Source organism: Musa acuminata, chromosome BXJ3-9 (genome assembly GCF_036884655.1).
Source record: "Musa acuminata AAA Group cultivar baxijiao chromosome BXJ3-9, Cavendish_Baxijiao_AAA, whole genome shotgun sequence".
Lineage (NCBI taxonomy): Eukaryota > Viridiplantae > Streptophyta > Magnoliopsida > Zingiberales > Musaceae > Musa > Musa acuminata.
The window spans coordinates 19454065-19474360 of record NC_088357.1 but is presented as its reverse complement, the minus strand read 5'-3'; positions in this window follow the sequence as shown (position 1 = coordinate 19474360).

Here is a 20296-nt window from a genome sequence, read left to right as displayed (position 1 = left end):
CAATCAGTGAACTCATTCTCCAATGAGCACCTGTACTGTATCCCTAGTGTCCCTACACGAGCAGCTATGAGACCAGCTGCATCCATCATATGGATGGGTATACAGCACACCAGTCTATCCGGTTATCACGATGTCCCTCTCGAGTAACCTATGACCGGGATTATTTAGGATGTGTGTTTAAAGGTGAATCGATCTCATTATCGTGATCTCATCACGATCTGATTCCCATTGCACAAATCCAAGGACATCACAATATATGTATGCATTTATGCAATATTTATAAAGTGATATACGCCAAAATATAATAAGCAAAAAGATTATGTATCAAGTCACATGTGCCATCACTCACGTGATTGGCTTGCTGGGCACATATGACTAGCAATCTCCCACTTGACCTAAAGCCAATCACCTATGTGTCTGATCCCCATCAGACTCCTATGACGCTCAAAGACAATCTGAGACAACGGCTTTGTCAATGGATCTGCAATGTTATCTTCGGATGGAACTCTTTCCACTGCTACATCTCCTCGGGTTACGATCTCTCTGATAAGTTGGAACCTCCTCAGAACACTTCTGATGAGACCCGGGTTCCCTTATTTGAGTAATCGCCCCGTAGTTGTCGCAATATAAGGAAGTCGACTTGTCGCTATCTGTATCGACTCCCAAATCTGTGATGAACTTCTTCACCCAGACTCCCTCCTTTGCTGCATCCGATGCAGCAATGTACTCCGCCTCTGTGGTCGAGTCAGCAGTGGTATCTTGCTTGGAACTCTTCCAGCACACTGCTCCTCCATTCAAGGTGTACACATACCCTGAATTCGACTTACTATCATCGACATCAGACTGAAAACTTGAGTTAGTGAAGCCTTCAACCTTAAGGCTATTACCTCCATATACAAGTAAAAGATCCTTAGTCCTTCTCAAGTACTTAAGGATACACTTTACTACTTTCCAGTGCTCCAAGCCTGGATCCGCCTGATACCTGCTCGTGACACTCAGAGCATGCGCTATATCAGGCCTAGTACATAGCATGACATACATGATAGACCCTATTGCTGAGGCATAAGGTATCATATTCATGTTTACCCTTTCTTGGAATTTTCCATGCCAAACATTTTGACAACGGTTTCTATGTACCTGGACTGGGACAAGCCAAGCATCCTCTTGGATCTATCTCTATAGATTCTAATCCCCAAGATATAGGATGCTTCCCCTAAGTCCTTTATGGAGAAGTGTCTAGATAACCAAGTCTTTACTGTGGATAGCATTCCTACATCATTCCCAATGATGAGGATGTCATCCACATATAACACCAAAAAGGTGATAGCACTCCCACTTACCTTCCTGTATACACAAGGCTCATCTTCGTTCTTAACGAAGTCATAAGATCTGATTGACTCATCAAATCTTATGTTCCAACTTCGGGAAGCTTGCTTTAGTCCATAAATGGATTTAAGCAACCTACACACCTTATCTGGGCAGTTCTTGGACACGAATCCCTTAGGTTGCATCATATACACCTCCTCCTCGAGGTTCCCATTGAGGAATGTGGTTTTCACATCCATCTGCCAGATCTCATAATCATAGTGTGCTGCAATAGCCAATAGAATTCTGATGGATTTTAGCATTGCTACGGGTGAGAAGGTTTCGTCGTAGTCAACACCTTGTCTTTGACGATACCCTTTAGCCACTAGCCTTGCTTTATAGGTCTCTACCTTTTCATCTACTCCGATCTTTTTCTTAAAGATCCATTTGCAACCGATGGGTACAATACCTTCGGGCGCATCAACTAGGTTCCAAACCTTATTGGAGTACATAGAATCCATCTCAGAATTCATGGCTTCTTGCTACTTCCCGGAGTCTATACTCATAATAGCCTCCTCGTAGGTCTGAGGATCAATATCCTCAGCATCCTCTCCTCTAATATGTCCCACATATCTCTCAGGAGGATGAGATACTCTATCAGACCTGCGTAAAGTTGAAACTTGTGTATTAGGTACCTGAACAGACTCGGGCTGTAGAGTGGTGCTTGAGCTTGGTTCTCTAACATCGCTCAACTCTATCATTCTCCCACTGTCTCCGCCAAGAATGTGTTCCTTCTCAAGGAACACTGCTCTCTTAGCTACAAAGACCTTTTTGTCCTCGGGATGATAGAAGTAATACCCACAAGTTTCCTTGGAGTATCCCACAAATATGCATCGCTCTATCCTTGATTCTAACTTATCGGGGTTGTGTCTTTTAACGTGGGCAGGGCAGCCCCAAATCTTAACAACCTTAAGATCAGGCTTCTTCCCTTTCCATATCTCATATGGTGTAGACACTACCGACTTAGTTGGAACTCTGTTCAGAAGGTAAGCTGCAGTTTCTAAGGCATATCCCCAGAATGAGATGGGTAGGTCAGCGAAACTCATCATGGACCGTACCATATCTAATAACGTACGATTTTTCCTTTCAGAGACACCATTGAGCTGAGGTGTGTAAGGAGGTGTCCATTGGGATAATATCCCATGGTCCTTGAGGAACTGAGTAAACTCTGTACTTAAGTACTCACCTCCTCGTTCTGATCGAAGAGTTTTGATACTCTTTCCAGTCTGGTTCTCCACCTCATTCTTATACTCTCTGAATTTCTCAAAGGCCTCGGACTTGTACTTCATTAAGTACACATATCCATACCTTAAGAAATCATCAGTAAATGTAATGAAGTAGGAGTAACCTCCAATGGCATGAGTTGACATGGGTCTACATACATCACTATGTATGAGTTCCAACAACTTAGTGGCTCTCTCTCCAATTCCACTAAATGGAGAGTTGGTCAATTTTCCACGAATGCAAGGCTCACAAGTTGCATAAGACATATAGTCGATTGGATCTAGATATCCATCATTTAGCAACTTTTGAATCCTTCTTTCATGGATGTGACCTAGCCTACAATGCCACAGGTATGCACTGTTCAACTCATCTCGTTTCCTCTTAGACACATTTACATTCATGATATGTGGAGTAGTGTCTAACATAAACCATTATGCAATGTTCCTTTCGTGATGATCTTATCATCTAATAATATTGAACAACCATTGTTCTCAAAAATAAATTTATATCCACTAACTATTAAACATGAAATGGAGATAATGTTTTTGATAATAGAAGGAACAAAATAACATGCATCTAATGCAATAAAAGCTCCACTAGGCAGATGTAGGGCGACCTCGCCAACAGCTAATACAGCAACTTTTGCTCCATTACCCATCTTGAGGTCCATCTCGCCTCTCTCTAGTCTCCTAGGCCTTGCCAGAACCTGCAACGAATTGCATATATGATAAGCACTACCGGTATCCAATACCCATGTGTTATCATAAGAGTTTGACAAATGGAGACTGATCATGAATGTACCTGAAGCTTCATCAAGCTTTTGTTTCGCCCTTTCTGCAAGGTACTCTTTGTAGTTTCTCTTCCAATGCCCATCTTTACCACAGTGGAAGCACTGGCCTTTGTCCTTTGCTGGGTCTTTCTTAGCAACCTTTGCTTTACCTTGTTTGCCCTTGCCCTTTCCCTTCTTAAGGGACCTTTCTGCTTTCCTTTTCTTTCTGGTCTCACCAGTGTAGAGAACTGGCTTTTCTTTCTTAATAGTACTCTCTGCCTCCCTCAACATATTGAGGAGCTCTGGGAGAGTCACCTCAAGCTTGTTCATATTAAAATTCATTATGAACTGTGAAAAGGAATCTGGTACGGACTGAAGCACAATGTCCATACACAAGTTATCCTTTAGGACCATTCCTAGACCTGTGAGTTTCTCTATCCACTCAATCATCTTTAGGACATGGTTCTGAACCGGTGTCCCCTCAGTCATCCTAGCGCGGAAAAGGCTCTTGGATATCTCATATCGTTGAGTCCTTCCCTGTTCCTCAAATAATTTGCGGACATGTATGAGAATGGATCTGGCATCCATCTTTTCATGTTGTCTCTGTAACTCTGGAGTCATAGAGCCCAACATATAGCACTGAGCAAGAGTGGAGTCATCAATGTACTTCACGTAGCGAGCGATCTCATCCTCGCTTGCCCCTTCTTCGAGCGTAGGCATCACTGAATCAAGGACGTACATGATTTTCTTCGCTGTGAGAACAATTCTCAAGTTACGGAGCCAATCCGTATAATTTGGACCAGTGAGGCGGTTGACATCAAGTATGCCACGTAAGGGATTTGAAAGCGACATTTTCTAAAAATAAAGATGCAGCAGAAATGAATAACATGCAGATTTTGCAAGAAATAAACTATCAAGATATGGACTTCTATCTTAATGCGCTCCCACTATTTTACTAACGAGTCACGCAACACCCTCAACACGTGAAACGGAAGTCTCCGGCAGACTTCTAGTGGGGATCAGGATCCAATCAGCGTCTTAGTGTAACCTCGAGGGACTCGACCAATCACACTAAGCCTAAAAGGTAGGCAACTCTTGCCGATCACAACTCCTTGTAATTCCCGTCCTGTTCGGCCTCCGAATCACCATGGCCTCGAGGGACTCGACCAACCATGATGCTCGGTTAAGTCAACACCTTCGTTACAAGATGAGTCTGATTTGATGATATACCCTCGAGAGACTCGACCAAGCATATCATGCCCTCAGGTCACCGGTGACATCTCTATGTCGTAAGCAAGATAGCGAATCGCGATATAGGTGAGTCTCGAGGGACTCGACCAACTCAACCTACACCGGGATTCGGTTCCTACTCATAACGATGGAAGGCCACGTGGGTCAATCTAATTGCCTCACGTTTACCGACTTAATATTATCGAGAGATGTTTCTATAATTTGGTCTCCTAATATGACATGTCACACATATACATATTTAATATATATCTACATCGCATGCAAATATATATACATATCTAGTATGTGTATAAGCAATCACACCAGATGATCATGGACCACAACCTAATATGATTAGGCCCGAGCCAGTAGGCCTAATCACTCACATCAAGATCTATGTGTGCAACGGTGCATCTCTATGCCCTGTGATCGTCCATCTCGTCCTCGTCGGTTTTGTCGACATCTTGATGCATCTCCATGCAACACGATCGTCCGTCTCATGGGTCCCGCTATCGCATCCACGCTCCCGCTGCGCCTCCTCATGTGATTACAACTTAATCATAGGCACGCAGGCCCGACAATAAACGAGAAATATAATGGAGGTTCGTAAACCTCAATAACAATAATCACAAGTACACACATCACACGGTCCATGATCATCCGTCCACACATCATACATCACATGTATAAATAATCATCATCATGTAGGACTACTAGATAATAATAAAAATAATAATTAACTAAACCTTTTAATTAATTAATATTTTCTGAAATCAGGGACATGTAGGGAATTTCTCAATTCCTAAGGGTACACACATCACCTGCCCTGCGGCGCCTCTGCCCGTGGGTTGCTAGCCCCGCCAGCAGCAAGCCTGCTGCAAGCAGACCGCCGGTCGGCTGCTGCAAGCACAGCGCTTGCGCATGCGTCGGCGCTGTGCTGCCTGGCTGCGGCTGCGGCTGCCGCTGCAGGTGGCTGCAAGCATGCAGATCGAGGGCAGCAACTGTTGCTGCCCTTCCTCGCTTTTGCGTCAACGATTTTGACGTCAAAATTCTTCCTAAACACAATACACACAGTTCAAAACCAATCATTCGCACGAACAACCTAGCTCTGTTACCACTGTTGGGAAATCATTGGGGGGCGACATCATATGCGCAGCGGAAGAACAAGAAAACAAAAATCCCCAATTCCCAAAAAGATGTTCGTCGTCGTGCGAAGATTGGTGCGCAAAAATCCGCAAAACACAAAACTGCGTATAGAGATTATGTTACCTAGGGAGATCGTATATCCCTGTTTCCTTGCAGATCCTTAGGAGAGGGTGAAGGAGGTCAAGCGTCCTCCTCTCTAGCGGTGATCCACACAGCAAGGTTGCGATGACGCTCCTCAAAACTCCAGGCCTACTCTGAGGTGGAGAGGGAGAGGAGAATAGGAAAGGCAAGCAAAGACTCTAGCCTATGAGGCTGTGAATCCCTCCTATTTATAGAGATCCCGTGTCAAACCCTAATGGGTTCTTCCCTAGTGGGTATTGGATCTGCATCCAATAAGACAAGGGCTCCGTCGGATATCTAATATCCGAACCTCTACTCATCGCAATGCCTACCATATGTGTGTGACCCTCTAGGCCCAATATCGAGTTGGCCGTGAGTCATACCTGTCAGAACTCCTTCTAACTCAGTGAATTATTATCTCTGTAATAATTCACTCGACTCATCGACTACGAACGTACTAGGCCACTACGCCGTAGTCCCCAGACGATACAAGGGAATCCAATCCATTGGACCTGTCTGTCCTGAATTACCATGTACCTATAGTCCCTCATCCATCTAATATCCCAGAAACTGTATATCGAGCATGGTGCTGTCAGACCCATACGGTTTCTACTCGAGTCTCGCTCTAATCGGATTCTCCCGGAGAACTCTTTCTCTCTCAACCCGAATGACCCTGGCCAGGGATTTGTCTGAGCAAGAACACATAGGATATTCCTCTCATGACGCCGAGAGTGGATGATCCTCTATTGACACTCAATAGCTCTCGTAAGGTCGACTACCACTCCCAATGACCAGCTGTATTAGATCTGGGAACAGCCAAACTTATAAGTCTGGTATCAAAGAGTGGAGCACTCATACAGGACATCCTAGGTGTCTCAAGTCTAAGGACCAGATACACCACTAGGACTACGGAATCACTGTCTGACAATAAGGCATCATCAACCATCCAGCATTCCGTAAGCGGATCAATCAGTGAACTCATTCTCCAATGAGCACCTGTACTGTATCCTTAGTGTCCCTACACGAGCAGCTATGAGACCAGCTGCATCCATCATATGGATGGGTATACAGCACACTAGTCTATCCGGTTATCACGATGTCCCTCTCGAGTAACCTATGAACGGGATTATTTAGGATGTGTGTTTAAAGGTGAATCGATCTCATTATCGTGATCTCATCACGATCCGATTCCCATTGCACAAATCCAAGGACATCACAATATATGTATGCATTTATGCAATATTTATAAAGTGATATACGCCAAAATATAATAAGCAAAAAGATTATGTATCAAGTCACACGTACCATCACTCACGTGATTGGCTTGCTGGGCACATATGACTAGCACATACTAGATATGTATATATATTTGCATGCGATGTAGATATATATTAAATATGTATATGTGTGACATGTCATATTAGGAGACCAAATCATAGAAACATCTCTCGATAATATTAAGTCAGTAAACGTGAGGCAATTAGATTGACCCACGTGGCCTTCCATCATTATAAGTAGGAACCGATTCCCGGTGTAGGTTGAGTTGGTCGAGTCCCTCGAGACTCACCTATATCACGATTCGTTATCTTGCTTACGACATAGAGATGTCACCGGTGACCTGAGGGCATGGTATGCTTGGTCGAGTCCCTCGAGGGTATATCATCAAATCAGACTCATCTTGTAACGAAGGTGTTGACTTAACCGAGCATCATGGTTGGTCGAGTCCCTCGAGGCCATGGTGATTCGGAGGCCGAACAGGATGGGAATCATAAGGAGTTGTGATCGGCAAGAGTTGCCTACCTTTTAGGCTTAGTGTGATTGGTCGAGTCCCTCGAGGTTACACTAAGACGCTGATTGGATCCTGAGCCCCACTAGAAGTCTGCCGGAGACTTCCGTTTCACATGCTAAGGGTGTCGCGTGACTCGTTAGTAAAATAGTGGGAGAATATTAAGATAGAAGTCCATATCTTGATAGTTTATTTCTTGTAAAATCTGCATGTTATTCATTTCTGCTACATCTTTATTTTCAGAAAATGTCGCTTTCAAATCCCTTACGTGGCATACTTGATGTCAACCGCCTCACTGGTCCAAATTATACGGATTGGCTCCGTAACTTGAGAATTGTTCTCACAGCGGAGAAAATCATGTACGTCCTTGATACAGTGATGCCTACGCCTGAAGAAGAGGCAAACGAGGATGAGATCGCTCGCTACGTGAAGCACATTGATGACTCCACTCTTGCTCAGTGCTATATGTTGGGCTCTATGACTCCTGAGTTACAGAGACAACATGAAAAGATGGATGCCAGATCCATTCTCCTACATGTCCGCAAATTATTTGAGAAACAGGGAAGGACTCAACGATATGAGATATCCAAGAGCCTCTTCCGCGCTAAGATGACTGAGGGGACACCGGTTCAGAACCATGTCCTAAAGATGATTGAGTGGATAGAGAAACTCACAGGTCTAGGAATGGTCCTAGAGGATAACTTGTGTGTGGACATTGTGCTTCAGTCCCTACCAGATTCCTTTTCATAGTTCATAATGAATTTTAATATGAACAAGCTTGAGGTGACTCTCCCAGAGCTCCTCAATATGTTGAGGGAGGTAGAGAGTACTATTAAGAAAGAGAAGCCAGTTCTCTACACTGGTGAGACCAAAAAGAAAAGGAAAGCAGAAAGGTCCCTTAAGAAGGGAAAGGGCAAGGGCAAACCAGGTAAAGCAAAGGTTGCTAAGAAAGACCCAGCAAAGGACAAAGGCCAGTGCTTCCACTGTAGTAAAGATGGGCACTGGAAGAGGAACTGCAAAGAGTACCTTGCAGAAAGGGCGAAATAGAAGCTTGGAGAAGCTTCAAGTACATTCATGATCAATCTCCAATTGTTAGATTTTTGTGATAGTGCATTGGTATTGGATACCAGTATTGCTTATCATATCTACAATTTATTGTAAATTCTAGCAAAGCCGAGGGGAGATTGACGAGAGGAATATTGCATAAAGGTTTGTTTATGCAAGACACTACTCCACATATCATGAATGTAAGTGTCTAAGAGGAAACGAGATGATGTGAACAGTGCATATCTATGGCATTGTAGGCTAGGTCATATCTATGAGGGAATGATTCAAAAGTTGCTAAATGATGGATATCTAGATCCATTCGACTATATGTCATATGCAACTTACGAGCCTTGCCTTCGTGGAAAACTGACCAACTCTCCATTTAGTGGAACTGAAGAGAGAGCCGCTGAGCTGTTGGAACTCATACATAGTGATGTATGTGGACTCATGTCAACTCATGCCATTGGTGGTTACTCCTACTTCATTACCTTTACTGATGATTTCTCAAGATATGTATATGTGTACTTAATGAAGTGCAAGTCCGAGGCCTTTGAGAAATTCAGAGAGTAGAAGAATGAGGTGGAGAACCAGACTGGAAAGAGTATCAAAACTCTTCGATCGAATCGAGGAGGTGAGTACTTAAGTACAGAGTTTACTCAGTTCCTCAAGGACCATGGGATATTATCCCAATGGACATCTCCTTATACACCTCAGCTCAATGGTGTCTCTGAAAGGAGAAATCATACGTTATTAGATATGGTACGGTCCATGATGAGTTTCGCTGACCTACCCATCTCATTCTGGGGATATGCCCTAGAAACCGCAACTTACCTTCTGAACAGAGTTCAAACTAAGTCGGTAGTGTCTACACCATATGAGATATGGAAAGGGAAGAAGCCTGATCTTAAGGTTGTTAAGATTTGGGGCTGCCCTGCCCATGTTAAAAGACACAACCCCGATAAGTTAGAATCAAGGACAGAGCGATGCAAATTTGTGGGATACCCCAAGGAAACTTGTGGGTATTATTTCTATCATCTCGAGGACCAAAAGGTCTTTGTAGCTCAAAGAGCAGTGTTCCTTGAGAAGGAACACATTCTTGGCGGAGACAGTGGGAGAATGATAGAGTTGAGCGAGGTTGGAGAACCAAGCTCAAGCACCACTCTACAGCCCGAGTCTGTTCAGGTACCTAATACACAAGTTTCAACTTTACGCAGGTCTAATAGAGTATCTCATCCTCCTGATAGATATGTGGGACATATTAGAGGAGAGGATGTTGAGGATATTGATCCTCAGACCTACGAGGAGGCTATTATGAGTATAGACTCCGGGAAGTGGCAAGAAGCCATAAATTCTGAGATGGATTCTATGTACTCCAATAAGGTTTGGAACCTAGTTGATGCGCCCGAAGGTATTATACCCATCGGTTGCAAGTGGATCTTTAAGAAAAAGATCGGAGTAGATGGAAAGGTAGAGACCTATAAAGTAAGGCTAGTGGCTAAGGGGTATCGTCAAAGGCAAGGTGTTGACTACGACGAAACCTTCTCACCCGTAACAATGCTAAAATCCATCAGAATTCTATTGACTATTGTAGCACACTATGATTATGAGATCTGGCAGATGGATGTGAAAACTGCATTCCTCAATGGAAACCTCGAGGAGGAGGTGTATATGATGCAACCTGAGGGATTCGTGTCCAAGAACTACCCAGATAAGGTGTGTAGGTTGCTTAGATCCATTTATGGACTAAAGCAAGCTTCCCGAAGTTGGAACATAAGATTTGATGAGGCAATCAGATCTTATGACTTCGTTAAGAACGAAGATGAGCCTTGTGTGTACAGGAAGGTAAAGTGGGAGCGCTATCACCTTTTTGGTGTTATATGTGGATGACATCCTCATCATTGGGAATGACGTAGGAATGTTATCCACAGTAAAGGCTTGGTTATCTAGACACTTCTCCATGAAGGACTTAGGGGAAGCATCCTATATCTTAGGGATTAGAATTTATAGAGATAGATCCAAGAGGATGCTTGGCTTGTCCCAGTCCAGGTACATAGAAACCATTGTCAAAAGGTTTGGAATGGAAAATTCCAAGAGAGGTCTCATACCGATGAGACATGGGATATCGCTTTCTACGAGTATGTCTCCAAAGACTCCAGAAGAAAGGGCGAACATGAATATGATACCTTATGCCTCAGCAATAGGGTCTATCATGTATGTCATGCTATGTACTAGGCCTGATATAGCGCATGCTCTGAGTGTCACAAGCAGGTATCAGGCGGATCCAGGCTTAGAGCACTGGAAAGCAGTAAAGTGTATCCTTAAGTACTTGAGAAGGACTAAGGATCTTTTACTAGTATATGGAGGTAATAGCCTTAAGGTTGAAGGCTACACTGACTCAAGTTTTCAGTCTGATGTCGATGATAGCAAGTCGAATTCAAGGTATGTGTACACCTTGAATGGAGGAGCAGTATGCTGGAAGAGTTCCAAGCAAGATACTACTGCTGATTCGATCACAGAGGCGGAGTACATTGCTGCATCGGATGCAGCAAAGGAGGGAGTCTGGGTGAAGAAGTTCATCACAGATTTGGGAGTCATGCCAAGTAGCGAGGAGCCGACTTCCTTATATTGCGACAACTATGGGGCGATTACTGAAATAAGGGAACCCGGGTCTCATCAGAAGTGTTCTAAGGAGGTTCGAACTTATTAGAGAGATCGTAACCCGAGGATATGTAGCAGTGGAAATAGTTCCATCCGAAGATAACATTGCAGATCCATTGAGAAAGCCGTTGTCTCAGATTGTCTTTGAGCGTCATAGGGGTCTGATGGGGATCAGACACATAGGTGATTGGATTTAGGTCAAGTGGGAGATTGCTAGTCATAGGTGCTCGGCAAGCCAATCACGTGAGTGATGGCACGTATGACTTGATACAGAATCTTTTTGCTTATTATATTTTGGCATATATCACTTTATAACTATTGCATAAATGCATATATATATATTGTGATGTCCTTGGATTTGTGCAATGGGAATCGGATCGTGATGAGATCACAATAATGAGATCGATTCACCTTTAAACACATATCCTAAATAATCCCGGTCATAGATTACTCGAGAGGGACATCGTGATAACCGGACAGACTGGTGTGCTGTATACTCGTCCATATGATGGATGTAGCTGGTCTCATAGTTGCTCATGTAGGGACACTAGGGATACAGTACAGGTGCTCATTGGAGAATGAGTTCACTGATTGATCCGCTTACGGAATGCTGGATGGTTGATGATGCCTTATTGTCAAATAGTGATTTCGTAGTCCTTGTGGTATATCTAGTCCTTAGACTTGAGACACCAAGGATGTCCTGTATGAGTGCTCCACTCTTTGATACCAGACTTATAGGTTTGGCTATCCCAGATCTAGTACAGCTGGTCATTGGGAGTGATAGTCGACCTTACGAGGGCTATTGAGTGTCGATAGAGGATCATCCACTCTCGGCGTCATGAGAGGAATATCCCATGTTTTCTTGCTCAGACAAATCCCTGGCTAGGGTCATTCGGGTTGAGAGAGAAAGAGTTCTCCGGGAGAATCCGATTAGAGCGAGACTCTAGTAGAAATCGTATGGGTCTGACAGCACCATGCTCGATATACGGTCTCTAGGATATTAGATGGATGAGGGACTATAGGTACACGGTAACTGAGGACAGACAGGTCCAATGGATTGGATTCCCCTGTATCATCTGGGGACTACTGCGTAGTGGCCTAGTACATTCGTAGTCGATGAGTCAAGTGAATTATTACAGAGATAATAATTCACTGAGTTAGAAGGAGTTCTAACAGGTATGACTCACGGCCAGCTCGATATTGGGCCTAGAGGGTCACACACATATGGTAGGCATTGCGATGAGTAGAGGTTCGGATATGAGATATCCGACGGAGCCCTTGTCTTATTTGATGCAGATCCAATACCCACTAGGGGAGGACCCATTAAGGTTTGACAGGGGACCTCTATAAATAGGAGGGATTCAAAGCCTCATAGGCTAGAGCCTTTGCTTGCCTTTCCTATTCTCCTCTCCCTCTCCACCTCAGAGCAGGCCTGGAGTTTTGAGGAGCATCGTCGCAACCCTGCTATGCGGATCACCGCTAGAGAGGAGGACGCTTGACCTCCTTCACCCTCTCCTAAGGATCTGGAAAGAAACAGGGATATACGATCTCCCTATGTAACACAATCTACTCTCTACGCAGTTTTTTAAGTTTCGCAGATTTTGCGCATCAATCTTCGCCCGACGACGAACATCTCTTTGGGAATCGGGGATTTTGTTTTCTTGTTCTTCTGCTGCGCATATGATGTCGCCCCCGGGATTTCCCAACAGTTGGATCTCGTGCGCAGAGCGATATTTTCGGTACCACAAAACCGCAGATGCATCTATGGTAAAAATTATGGCTATACATCTTAAAGGGGATGCCATATAATGGTTTGACTGATTTGAACACACTCATGGAATCCTCTCATGGTGACAATTCAAAGAAGGACTGATGATCCGCTTCGGACCAATCGATTACGAGAACATTGACGGACAACTAGCAAAGATCCGATAAACCTCCACCATTCAAGAGTACCAAACCAGGTTTGAAAGGTTCTCTAATCAAATCATGATTGGTCTCAAAAATAGCTATTGGGGACCTTTATTGAGGGCTTGAATCCGAAGATCCGGGGAGAAGTTAAAGCGCGACAAACGTACACGCTTATAGCAGTCATCTCTTTCGCACGATATCAAGATGAGCAATTGAACCATGAAGCTTGGAGGACTAGGGTTGCTCCTCGACCAGCAATACTGAAGCCCTCAACCCCCCTACTGTCGACCGAGTCCCTGCACCAAAGAGGTTAAAAAGAGAAGAGCTTCGGGAGCGATATGCGAAGGGGTTATGTTAGTATTGCGACGAGCCGTGGAGCTGTGAGCATCGCTGTAGTAAAGGGAGACTTCTTATGATTAAATCAGTAGAAGAAGAGGTCATTGAACATCTAAAAGAGATCCTTGAACATCAAGAAGAATATGCAGAAGAAGAGCCACAACTGACTAAAGTTACAGTACATGTATTAGCCGGCTACTCAAATCCGCAAACGATGAAAGTTGGAGGCCTTCTCAAACAAAAACTGATCACTGTTCTTATCGACACGGGTAGTACTAAAAACTTCCTAAATAGTAAGGTTGCTGTCTGGATGGCCTTACCTATTGAGAATTGCAGCAGGTTTGACGTTAAGGTCACCGACGGATGGATTTTGAAGTATGATCATAGGTGCCCGCAAGTGAAACTGTTGCTGCAGAACCAAGAGATAATTACGTATTTCTTCCTCCTCTCTCTTGATGATCATGAGGCCATGCTCAGAATTAAATGGTTGACGATGTTAGGTGATGTTTCCTAGAATTTTATAAAACTAATTATGAAATTTTATAGTAAGAGGAAACAGGTGATACTGCACGAGAAACGTGGGGGCGACGTAACGACGATTTGGACACGACAAATGGAGAAGGTTTTGCATAAAGCATGCAGTGGTTTTTTGATATAACTTGAGCAGCAAACTAAGGGAGAGCCAATAGAATATGAAGATCCAAATCTACTTCCATTGGTTATTGAATTTTTAGATATATTTGACGAACCGCGTAACCTACATCTTACCCATTGGCATGATAATTGTATAACGATTCTTCTAGGCAAATCTCCAGCAAATACTCAGCCATATCAGTATCCATGTCTCCAGAAGGATGAAATAGAAAAGATTGTAAAAGAGATGCTCAAAATAGGAGTTATTCGGCCAAGTTACAGTCCCTACTCTTCACTGGTGCTCCTCATACGAAAGAAGGATGGAACATGGCGATTGTGTATTGATTACCGAGCTCTCAATGGCATAACTGTTGAATCTCGTATTTTGATGATGAAACCACTTGATATATGTTTATGAATTAATCTGTGTTTTGAGTGACGCAGGATGCTTCGATCAAGATGAGATAATTAAAGCAGGAAAATCATCTTGAGCCGAAGGAACATGTCAGAAGATTGGACGTCGGGCCGGTGGATCGGTTGACGTATTGACAGAAGGCTTCGGGTCGTGGACTCGGGCATCGGGCCAAAAAGAGCGGGTATTGTGCCAAGGATATCGAAGTTGCGGAGTCAACTGGCCGATTGGGCAATAGGCTGCAGGAGAGGACGATGCGCCGAAGAATCGGACGAAGCGTCGAAGGACCAATGACATGCCGGACAACTTGGTTAATTTCTTAGGATTAATTGTCTCGATCAAAGTTTTGTTTTAAGTGTGCAGGATTAACTACGATAGAAGAAAGACATGCAGCAAGAGTTGTGTCGGAGTCAAGACAATGATCACGTTGGGAGTTCGAGAGTTCGACGGAAGTTCGGACAATCGCCGGAGGTTCTGCGGGAACAAATCCGAGAAGTCCATGAGCTTGCCAAAGAAGCTCGTCAGAACTCGCCAAGTGGATCGTCGCAAGTCCAGGAGTTTGCCGGAAGTCCGCAGGAGCATCACCGAGGGTTCATCGGATGATCGACGGAAGTTCGCCGGAAGCTCGCCGGAAGAAGCGATTGACGCACCGGAGCAAGTTGCAGTAAATGTCTTAGGAAATATCATAGTTAGCACAATGATTAAGTTGGAAATGGGAGGTGATCCCATTAACTTAATCTTGGGACAATTGGGCCCCTGAAAAACCCAAATTGGGCCGAATGGATCAACCCATTCGGACCCTGATTTCTGCTAGGAGGTGCAATCGCCCAAGCCTGGAGGTGGCACCGCCTGGGCTAAGTCTCCGAGCGAGACTGGGTGGTGCAACCGCCCCAGCTAGGAGGTGGCACCGCCTAGGCTCAGTCTCTGAGCGAGACTGGGCGGTGCAACCTCCCCTGACAGGAGATGGCATCGCTTGGGCTCGGTCTCCGAGCACTGGTTAAGCGGTGCAACTGCCTCAGTCAGGAGGTTGCACCGCCTGAGCTCGGTCTTCGAGCTCTGGCAGGAGGTGTAACCGCCCCTGACAGGAGGTGGCACCGCCTAGAGGCTCAGTCTTCGAGCTCTGCTAGGCGGTGCAACCGCTCCAATCAGGAGGTGCAACCGCCTGATCCCGGAATTCCGGGAATTGATAGTTTTGAGCTCCAAATTTAAACTGGGTAGGGGCCTATAAATACCCCACCCATTTAGCACTGAAAGGGCACAGAATACACACCGAAATCTTGATCTTGTTCTATGATTTTTAGAGCTCAAAATTATTGTAAAGGCCAAAAGTTCTTCTCCCTCTTTTCTTCCAAGTTCTGAGCTTTAAAGAGAGGAGAGAAAAGTCTGTAAGGGTTGTCTCCTAAGCCCGTCAAAACGAGTGAAACTGTAAAAGGGTGGTTGGCCTTCGCCTATTGAAGGAAGGCCTCTAGTTGACGTCGGTGACCTCGTCGGTGGAGGAAGCCAAAAGTGGAGTAGGTCAAGATTGACCGAACCACCCTAAATCTCGGTTTGCATTTACTTTGAGCATATTATCTTTATTGCAAACCTCCTCTAAAGTTTACTGCTTTCTGCGCATATACGATCGGGTTTCAAGCTTTGCACTTTCCAAATCAGCGTTTAGATGTAAATCTATTTTTTCGTACAATCATCATATTTCAGTTTGCGTTTACGTTTTGATTTCTATCATAACTGCAAACTGCCTTTATATCCTTGCTTAAACTGCATCTCGCCTAATCAAGTGATTTACGAATCAGCATTTAGACGTAAATCAGTTTCTTCGTACGAACATCGTATTTCAGTTTGCGCTTATATTCTGGTTTTCATCATAACTGCAAACTGCCTTCATAGATTGACTTTAACGTCATCTCGCTTGATCTTAAGTTAAAGTAATCTTAGAATCGGCTTTCACACCGAAATCGTTTTTATCTTAGAATCGGCTGTCAAGGACAAATACCCTATTCCAATAGTAGATGAATTGCTAGATGAAAGGGAGCACAAATCTTCATAAAGCTGGACCTTTGATCCGGGTATCATCAAATACGAGTGTGCGAAGAAGACATACCGAAAACCACCTTTTGAACACACAACAACCACTACGAATTTTTGCTTTCTTCAACAGAAGGTGAAATATCTTGGGCATATCATATCAGAGGAAGGTGTGACAGTGGACCCCTTCAAAATTGGAGCAATGCAAAACTGGCCGATCCCGAGGAACATAAAATTGCTACATGGCTTTCTGGGTTTAATAGGCTACTACCGCGAGTTCGTAAAAAAATAAGGAAAGATCAGTGCACCACTTACTTCCTTACTGAAAAAAGATGTCTTCCAATGGTCAGACAAAGCCTCCGCTGCCTTCGACAAACTTAAGGCAGCCATGACGACGACGCCGGTGCTAGCACTATCAGATTTCAACCGACCCTTCATTATTGAGGCCAACGCATCTGGAGTCGGAATTGGAGTCATTCTCATGCAAGATGGTCGACCACTCACATACACTAGCAAGGCATTGTCTCCCTCCCAACAAAATATGTCAACATATGATAAGGAGATGCTCGCCATTGTGCACGCAACAACGAGGTGGACCTTACTTGATCAGTTGACGATTTCAAATTAAAACCAACCATAAAAGCCTCAAGTACTTTTTGGAGCAAAAGATATCATCCCCTGAGCAGCAAAAATAGGTAACAAAACTTCTTGGATTTGATTATGAAATAACTTACAAAAAGGGGAAAGAGAATGTTGTTGCAGATGCGCTTTCACAGCTACCCGAGCAAGTTGAATTTTCGGTCGTTTCACTTCCAACCAGTGACTTCCTTGAGGATATTAAGATGGAATGGTAGGAAGATTCGGAGACTAGTAAGATTATAAAAAAATTGGAGGAAGCACCAAGCTCCGTGGCTCATTACAATTGGGACTCAAAAGAATTACGCTATAAGGGACGCATTGTGCTAATGACAAATTCTACTTGCATCTTCAAGAGCAGATTTTGGACAAAGTTATTCCATATGCAGGATACTAAATTGAAAGGGAGTATGGCATATCACCCACAAACCGACGGCCAAACGGAAGCTATAAATAAGTGCTTAGAGACAGCCCAAAGCCACCCACCAAATATGACTACCCATGGAGAACTCCAGACCCAGCTAAGTGCCATTATTGATCGACGGATCGTGACTCGACAACGACGACCCACTACTGAAGTGCTAATATAGTGGGCAAACCTACTAATAGAAGATGCCACTTAGGAGAACTATGATGACTTGAAGATCAAATTCCCAGAATTCATGAATCGTTAGCCTCGAGGACAAGGCTGATTTGAAGAGGGTGGGTCTATTATGACTCTAGCTAGGAGAGTCCTAATTGAGAGGGATATTCATGTAAAACCTACCTAAGCCGACCCCTATTAAAGAGGTGAAGAGGTCGGCTAGAGTTAGGAGGTTGTTTCTTAGAGAAGAATTAGGAGTTGTAAAGGAATAGGAGTCTTGAGTAGAAGTCCTATTAGGAGTTGGTTAGAAGTAGGAGTCTTGAGTAGGAGTCCTATTAGGAGTTAGGATTTAGAAGCTCTATAAATAGCCATGTATTCCTCCTCTTTTGATAAGCAATAGATGAATCTTTTCTGCAGCCTTTGAGCAGCAACTTAGAGGGAGGAACCCCTATAGAGTTCCAAGGAGGCCGATCCCCTAAAGAGATCAACCCCAAGTTTAGAATCTGCAAGGGTTCTAACAGGTACCGCCCTCTCATGCAGTGGTACCGCTAGAGCCCAATCTTCAAGACTCTGTCAAGTGGTTATACCGCCAAACTAGGTAGTGGTACCACCCATTGTCAATGTTGCAGGCGATGGTACCGCCAAACATAGGCAGTGGTACCGCTAGTACCCGAAAACCCAGGATGAGATACTTTTTGGCTCTAATTTTAAAGTCATTGGGGCTTATAAATACCCCACCATTTTTTGCATGAAAGGGCAATAAAGTGCAATCAAAGTGTGAAAAAATATTTTAAATGTTGAGGTGTCAAAGTGTTATAAAAGTATAAAGAGTCCTCATCTCTCTCTTTAGTTTTGTAATCATCCAAGAAGAGGTGTGAGGCTTGTAAGGGTTATCTCCTAAACCTATAAAAAGGAAAAAGTACAGTAAAGAGGTTGTTGGTCTTCACCTATTGAAGGAAGACTATTAGTGGATGCTGGTGACCTCAATGGAAGAGGAATCAAAAGTGGATGTGGGTCACAACGACCGAACCACTATAAATTCCGATGTATTCTTTCTTTACTGCTTATATTCTTTACTTGTACTGAATTCTATTTTACTTCATTACAAATTATCCAATCCCCTCTTCTCTACTCACAAACTTATTAGAGCCAAATGTATTATCAAAATGGTTCTCGTCGAACTAAGGTTTTTTCATCGTACGAAGTTTCTGAAAGCACTTAAATTGATCGTTTTTACTCATTGCACTAATTCACCCCCCCACCCCCTTAGTATCGTTCTTGATCCTAACAATCCTCAAGTCATCGGTGACATCTCTATGTCATAGGTAAAATAGTAAATCGCGATATAGGTGAGCCTCGAGGGACTTGACCAACTCAACCTACATCGCGAATCAGTCCCTACCTATAATGATGGAAGGCTACGTGGGTCAATCTAATTGCCTCATGTTTATCGACTTAATATTATCGAGAGAGAAAATTTTGATTTAGTCTCCTAATATGACATGTTACATACATACATATTTAATATATATCTATATTGAATGCAAATATATATACATATCTAGTAGGTGTATAAGCAATCATACATCACATGAGCAATCACACTAGATGATCATAAATCACAACCTAATATGATCAGGCCTGAGCCAGTGGGCCTAATCACTCACATTAAGATCTATATGTGCAGTAGTGCATCTCCATGCCTTGTGATCGTCCATCTCATCTTCATCGATTCCATCGGCATCTTAACGTATCTCCATGCATCACGATCGTCCGTCTCAACCTCGTGGGTCTCGCTATCACTTCCATGCTCCCGCTGTGTCTCCTCGTATGATTACAACTTAATCATTGTCATGCGATCATCCGCTATCGCTTTCACGCTCCTACTGCATCTCCGCATGTGATTACAACTTATAAAGAGATTCGTTGTATTAAGAGGTGAAACACATTAAATACCTATAGATGGATAAACTCACTATTGGTTCTTGAAAGAGTCTCTTAGAAAAGAATGATTAACATTAAAGATAATTAATATATATCTTTAGAGACTATATAAACCCCATATGTGGTTCATGAATATATAGAGTATTTGAAGTTGTAAAGAGTTTTTATTGAAACACAAAATATTTTACCTTATCCTACTCTTCCTTTGTGTGATAGTTCTATCTCTTCTCCCTATCAAGTTCAATATTATACTCCTCTACTATTAATACTCGGTCCCTCCCCTTCTTCTACTCATAGTTTACCTAGAAAAGTTATTATACTTGAGTTATACTTAGGTCATATTAAGTATAAACTCATTCACAAAATATTTTAAAAATATATTAAATTTTATATAAAATTACCCTAAATTTGTCATAAAACTAAAAAACTTGAGTGAGTTTAAAAAATATATTAATTTTTATATAAAATTAT